We start from the raw sequence: 7153 nt of genomic DNA, 5'->3' as shown, positions 1-7153 counted from the left end.
ATTCCACAGTTGTTGTTTTTCTTTTTACCATGTTCACTGAATGATAAAACTGACCTGCCATTATGATTCTCCATGTCATTATGTGTTTGCTGACACCAAACATATATAGGTTCTTTTTAGATTAAATGTTGAAAAATAATGTATAAAAAAGTTACGCCCTTTTCCAAGACCCATAGCGTCTCCATTTTTCGGGATCTGGAGCCGGGTGAGGACATAATTTTTGTGCGCCGAGCTGACATTTTTATTGATACTATTTTGGGATAGATACAATGTTTTGATCACCCGTTACTGCATTTTATTGCAATGTTGCGGTGACCATCGGTCACGTGACACAGGTGCCGATGGCAGGAGCTAGTGACACGCATCCTTTAAGAATGAGTTAAATGCCGCTGTCAGAGATTGACAGAAGCATTTAACTAGTTAACAGCCGCGAGTGGATCGCGAATCCACCAGCGGCTATTTGGGGCACATGACAGTTGTACAGATCAGCTGTCATGTGCCCGGAAAGGTGCAGGCTCAGCGCCGGAGCCCGCACCAAAGGGAGGGACCCGACATGTGTCGTAATAGTATGGCACATGTTGGAAAGGGGTTAAAAGTGAAAATGCAGGTAGACTACTCTCATTGACACAAGTTGTTGAAGTTGTGAAAGTTATAGATTGTATAACTTAATTCAGTGAATCTAAAATAGGAGAACATATCCATTTCTAATGGGTATATCTGCAAGAGAAGAAAGCAGCTGTTATTAATGGGCTAATGTAAGTCACTCACTACACACACATAGAGTCAAAAGCAACCACAATGAAGAGAAGGTTGTGGAAGGGCTTACCTCTGTTACTAATTCTTCTCGCCTACTTCTCCTCCGGTTTCATAAAAAAAATATTTTTTTTTTACACTGTTTCTTACATCATAAAATTCCACATGAAGTAAGATAGTATCTTTTGTGTGTTACGAGCAGCACAGTCACAGGCCCTCCCAAGGTAGTGGTATTTTCCCACTCAGAAGCAAGAAGTCTTATAAACCTGACCAAATAGTAGATAGCGGAGAGCCTGACTCCAGCCATTCCAGTCTCCCTTTCTTAAAATGAGTTTATCAATTAAGAGGATTTTTTTTACTTTTCTAATTATATGCTCAATATTTGTAAATGGTTTGCATTTTAGTCTCCTTTAACTTTTGTACACTTCCATGGAGGTCCTCTGTAAAGGCGAAAAAAATTCTATATTGTTTAATGTTTAGAATCTCATAATTCACATCTCCATAGCTAATTCAGTCTAATTTAATACATCACATTAGTTATAAAATGCTTCTCATTATTCTACAATTACTAAACCAGAAAATGAACATGTTGCACTGCAGAATATTATCCTTTTGGATAACACAGTACAGAAAACATATTTAATTCACTGGAAATGTAAAAAATTAAGTGTATTTGCAGAATATGATGAGGCTTTAATTTCAAATACTAATCTGAAGTTTAATTGTAATGGGAAGCATTAATTGTGCAATTAGCACTTAATTTAAATGTGCATCCATCAAAGTCATTAATTACATTTTATTGAAGTCTGGCTGGTTTATAAAATGTTTTGTAATTGATTTTAACTGTGGGCAGTGAAAGAAATGTATGCTGGTATTGTTAGCCAGATCATAGTAACAGGCATCAATGAGAGATTGTATTTCATGGAGACAGCAATCTTAAAAACATGAATGCATTCAAATTATGTTAGACCTCAAAATATTGAAAGTTCCTGTCATTTATAGGGGTGTTTCTGAACAGATTAAAACTAAAATTCTCGCGATTGACCTTTTCTTTAGTATTTTCTCCTTATGTCGCTATTGTGCTCTATTTTACTAAAGCTAAACTAGACACAGACATAGAGCTCCAGATAAACATGGATGCTTCTTTGGTGCAGCATATTAAATTGACAGTTTGGATGTATTATTAGTCTAAATTGCACACAAATATTTGGCTACTAACATGCATATCAATATATAACTATCAAATATTAGAGATGTTCGAATTTTTTGAAATTTGATTCACAGCAAATCCGTATGCCATGAATTTTAATATTATAAAATACTGTATGATCCATTTTAACTCAAAAATCGCCTTAGTAATGGATGGTATCTTGGTAGTAGCTAAAAACCTTATTAGATTTCACAGCGCATTGACAGATTTGTCATGCCTTTTGAAATTAAAAAATGGTCCAAAAATTATCCCTTTAGTCATTTGTATTCAGGTCAACCATTCTTTCCAGAACCCTCAGCCACACTGACAGGGTTGTTGTCAGAGGTAACATCATTTTGCTGTAACTGAAAATAGTGATATGCTATATATTTCATAATGCCCCATGGATTTGGCATTAGAGCCCAAACAGCTGGGGCCAGTGTGAATGGTGGAACTTCTGCTGCTGCTAGTGGCTCCAACATTTTTACATTTGGCATTTTTTTATCTCACACTGCCCTGTCCATTGCCATTGGCAATTTTACCATTCATTATCTACAACTCTATAATTAACTTTTGCCATTTTTTTCAACATCAACTACTCAACTCTTCCCAAAAAGGACATAACTAAAACCTAGTTAGGTAAGTACTCATGCAGAAAGCAAAAAGGTCGCAACTGGCAGTAGTATAGGTGTGTATAATTGTCAAAATGGACTAGTAAAACAGGTCTGCAAAAACAGATATGCACAGTTAATGTCTACATTTTATAAATATTGTTTCTTCTAATTTTTTTAACAAAATTCAATCCCTGTCTAAAAAAAGGATGTAACAAATAATGCAGAGTAAGTACACATCCAAAAAGTCAGCATGTATAGATATATAATTTGGTTAATAAAACAGATGTAAAAAAATGTTTGCAAGATGCATACTTTGTGAGGTAGAAAGTCACAGTTAAATGTTAGCATTTTGAGAAATGCAAGATTTCACTATAGTAGCTTTTGACGAGCAAGCACACAATTGTAGCATCGGAGTCTCTGCCCCCTGCCAGGCAGAGACGCCGTCCCACTCACCTCCTCGCTCCCCGCGCTCCCTGCTCTGTGTTCTCCAGCGCTCCACTTCCTGCTGCCGGTGCGCGCAGCTCCCCGGGCACTGTGCTTAGGGCGTGCGTGCTCCATCCCTCTTAAAGGGGCTTCGCACGCCGTCCTAAGGAGTCCCCGGCCAATAGCCGAGGGTCCTCCCATATATAAGGCACCTCCTCTAAAATGGAGGTGCCCGAGCAAAAGTTGTTGCACAGTGTTTCTTACCTCTGCTTCAGCCCTCAGGTCCCGCTGCTAGCCTGACTACCAGTCCTGCCCGCCAGTCTGTTACCTGCCTGTTACCTGCCTGTTACCTGCGGTGCCTGCCAGCCCGCTCACCTGGGATCACTTGCCTGTTGCCTGCCTGTTACCTGCCGTGCCTGCCAGCCCGCTCACCTGGGAGCACTTGCCTGTTGCCTGCCTATTACCTGCCGTGCATTCCAGCCTGCTCACCTGGGAGCACTTGCCTGTTGCCTGCCTACTACATGCCGTGCCTGCCAGCCTGCTCAACTGGGAGAACTCGCCTGTGATCTGCCTCTCACCCGCTTGTTACCTGCCGTGCATACCCGGAGGCTCCTGCCGTCACTTGCCGTGACCACCTGCCAGCCCACCTAGAGACTCCTGCTGTCACTTGCCGTGTCTACCTGATAGCCCACCTGGAGGCTTCTGCTCGCCAGCCTGCCTGCTGTGCCTACCTGCTATTCCGGTCAGTCCCTGCCATCGGTACCATGGGAGTCACCAGCTCCCTTACAAGGTCGTCCCCAGAGTAACACCAGGTCCCTCTGCTCGGTCCCTCCCTGGTCACGGAGTCGTTAGCCACCGTACGACCAGGGTCAGTCCGAGTTGATACTTAGTTATGCCCCTCTAGGTCCCTTCTTGCACCGTAGCACAGAGGTTCCACCTCCCAGACCCATAACAGTTTGCTCGGGCCATGGAACCCGGTGGCCCCCTGACCCGCGCAATCTCCGACCTGCACCGGGAGGTCTTACGTCAGAGGGCTCAACAGGAGTCGGTCCTGTCCTTCCTGCGGTCTGTTAACTCTCGCCTAGGAACTTTTTCCGATCTTTCTGTGTCCGTCTCTGGTCAAGCAGCGCCGGCTTCCGCGGCACCACAACCTAGTCCTATTATGGCGTCCGGCTATGGAACCCCGCTCTCGGCACCTCCACGTTTTGCTGGCAACCCCGCCTTAGCTTGAGGTTTCATAAACCAGTGCACCCTGCACTTTGAACTCTTGGCACATCAGTTCATCTCCGACCGGGCCAAGGTGGCATTCATCATGTCCCATCTCACTGGGGAAGCACTGGCATGGCTAAATACCCTGTGGGAGAGAGGGGATCCCCTGGTGTCCGACCTATCGTCTTTCCTCGCTGCTTTCCGGAAAGTCTTCGATGAACCAGGACGAAAATCCTCTTCAGCCTCCTCACTGCTATGTCTCCACCAAGATAGTCTCACCGTGGGGCAATATGCCATACAGTTCCGTACCCTCGCTTCTGAGCTTGCCTGGGACAACGAGGCTCTGGTGTCCGTCTTCTGGGAGGGTCTTTCCGGTCGGATTAAGGACGAGTTAGCCGGTCGGGACATTGCTACCTGGATGACCTGGTGTCACTAGCTACCCGGATTGACATCCGTTTCCAAGAACGTACCAAAGAGACTACCCGGGAGAGAAAGTTTCCTCGCCTTGCTCCTACTTTTCAGAGACCTGCCTCTCAACCAGTCACTCCCTGGGCACACTCGCCCAAACCTATGCAGATCAACCAGACCAAGATGGTCAAATCTCGCCAAGAGTCACGCCGAGCCGAGGGGAGCTGTTTCTATTGTGTCAGTAAGGAGCACTTCATCTCCTGCCTGGAGAAGCCAGGAAACTCCAGTGTCTAGGACCGCTCGGAGAGGTCTTCCTAGGCCAAAGTAAGTGCTCTTCATCCCTGACTTTGTCTGTCTCTATCTCCTGGGGAGAGAACCGTGGCTTTGAAATTGCTCACCTGGATTCTGGAGCTGCTGGAAACCTCATTTCCCAGTCCCTGGTAGAGAGATACCGGATTCCCACCAAACCTCTGGCTGAACCATTGTCAGTCGCCTCCATGGATGGAAGACTCCTTCTGGTGACCATCCTGCTCGTCACTGAACCCATAACCCTGCAGTTGGGAATGCTGCACTCCTTCCATGTGCTGTCCGGACTCTCTCACTCCCTATTGCTAGGTCTACCCTGGCTCCAGACACATGAACCCGTGTTGAGCTGGAAATCCGGTGAAGTACTCCGGTGGGGGCAGGATTGCCATAGGACCTGCCTGGTTCCGCTTCGCCCGACTTGTCCTCCACCTACCCCGGCTAATTTACCCGGTCTACCGGCACCTTACTGGTCCTATTCAGATGTCTTCGGTGAAAAGGAAGCAGAGACACTGCCACCTCATAGGCCATATGATTCCGCAATCGACCTGGTACCGGGCGTCACTCCACCCCGTGGGCGTATTTACCCGTTGTCGTCGGCCGAAACCCGGGCCATGTCGGAGTACATCGAGGAGAATCTGGCCCGGGGATTCATCCGGAAATCTACCTCCCCGGCTGGAGCTGGATTCTTCTTCGTCAAGAAGAAAGTTGGTTCATTACGCCCCTGTATTGACTATAGAGGACTCAACCAAATCACGGTAAAAAACAAATACCCCCTGCCGCTCATCTCCGAGTTGTTTGACCGTCTTAAGGGAGCTAGGATCTTTACCAAGCTACATCTACGCGGGGCGTATAACCTGGTCCGAATCCGTTAAGGAGACGAGTGTAAGATGGCATTCAATACCCGGGACGGTCACTATGAATACTGTGTGATGCCCTTCTCTGCAATGCTCCTGCCATCTTCCAAGAATTGGTCAACGACATCTTCCGTGATCTTCTTTACTCTTGCGTGGTGGCGTACCTGGACGATATCTTGGTCTTCTCTCCAGATCTTCCCACACACCGGAGGGATGTTCGTCAGCTCCTGCTTAGGCTCAGGCAGAATCACCTCTATTCAAAATTCGAGAAGTGCCTCTTCGAGCAGACCTCTCTTCCATTCCTGGGCTATGTTATCTCCCAGACAGGCCTACGAATGGATCCCGAGAAGCTCTCTGCTGTCCTAAAGTGGCCCCGTCCGGAGGGGTTGAAGGCGATTCAGCGATTCCTGAGCTTCGCCAACTACTATCGTCTCTTCATCCCGCACTTCTGTTCCCGGACTGCTCCCATATCTGCGCTCACCCGTAAGGGAGCAAATCCCAAGGAATGGTCGCCAGAAGCTGAGGAGGCCTTCCTTTCCTTAAAGCAAGCCTTCTCCTCTGCCCCAGTGCTGCACCGTCCGGACTGCAATAAACAGTTCTACCTGGAGGTTGATTCTTCCTCCTCCGGAGGCGGTGCGGTGCTCACCCAAAAGTCTTCATCCGGGAGAATGGTAACCTGTGGCTTCTTCTCCAAACTCTTCTCCTCGTCTGAGCGCAACTACTCCATAGGAGACCGAGAACTGTTAGCCGTTAAATTGGCACTGGAGGAGTGGCATTACCTGCTTGAAGGGGCTCTATTCCCGGTGATCATCTATACGGATCACAAAAACCTGGCATATCTCCAGAATGCCCAAGACTCAATCCGCGTCAGGCCCGGTGGTCTTTACTCTTCGCCCACTTCGACTTCGTCCTACATTTCCGCCTGGCGGACAACAATGTCAAAGCCGATGCCTTATGCCGATCCTTCCTGTCCTCCGATCAAGAGGAGGAGCCTATGCACATCATCGACCCCTCCAAAGTGATGAATGTGGCCCCCTTGGATCTGACTCGTCTTCCTCCCGGTCTCTGCAATGCTCCTGCCGTCTTCCAAGAATTGGTCAACGACTTCTTCCGTGATCTTCTTTACTCTTGCGTGGTGGTGTACCTGGACGATATCTTGGTCTTCTCTCCAGATCTTCCCACACACCGGAGGGATTTTCGTCAGGTCCTGCTTAGGCTCAGGCAGAATCACCTCTATGCAAAATTCGAGAAGTGCCTCTTCGAGCAGACCTCTCTTCCATTCATGGGCTATGTTTTCTCCCAGAAAGGCCTACGAATGGATCCTGAGAAGGTCTCTGCTGTTCTAAAGTGGCCCCGTCCAGAAGTTTTGAAGGCGATTCAGCGATTCCTGAGCTTCG

This window comes from Phyllobates terribilis, unplaced genomic scaffold (assembly GCF_046119375.1).
Source record: "Phyllobates terribilis strain yellow unplaced genomic scaffold, ASM4611937v1 Scaffold_13__5_contigs__length_258822181, whole genome shotgun sequence".
In the NCBI taxonomy this organism is placed as follows: domain Eukaryota; kingdom Metazoa; phylum Chordata; class Amphibia; order Anura; family Dendrobatidae; genus Phyllobates; species Phyllobates terribilis.
The sequence above is the reverse complement of the archived record's forward strand: the minus strand, read 5'-3'. Positions refer to the sequence as shown.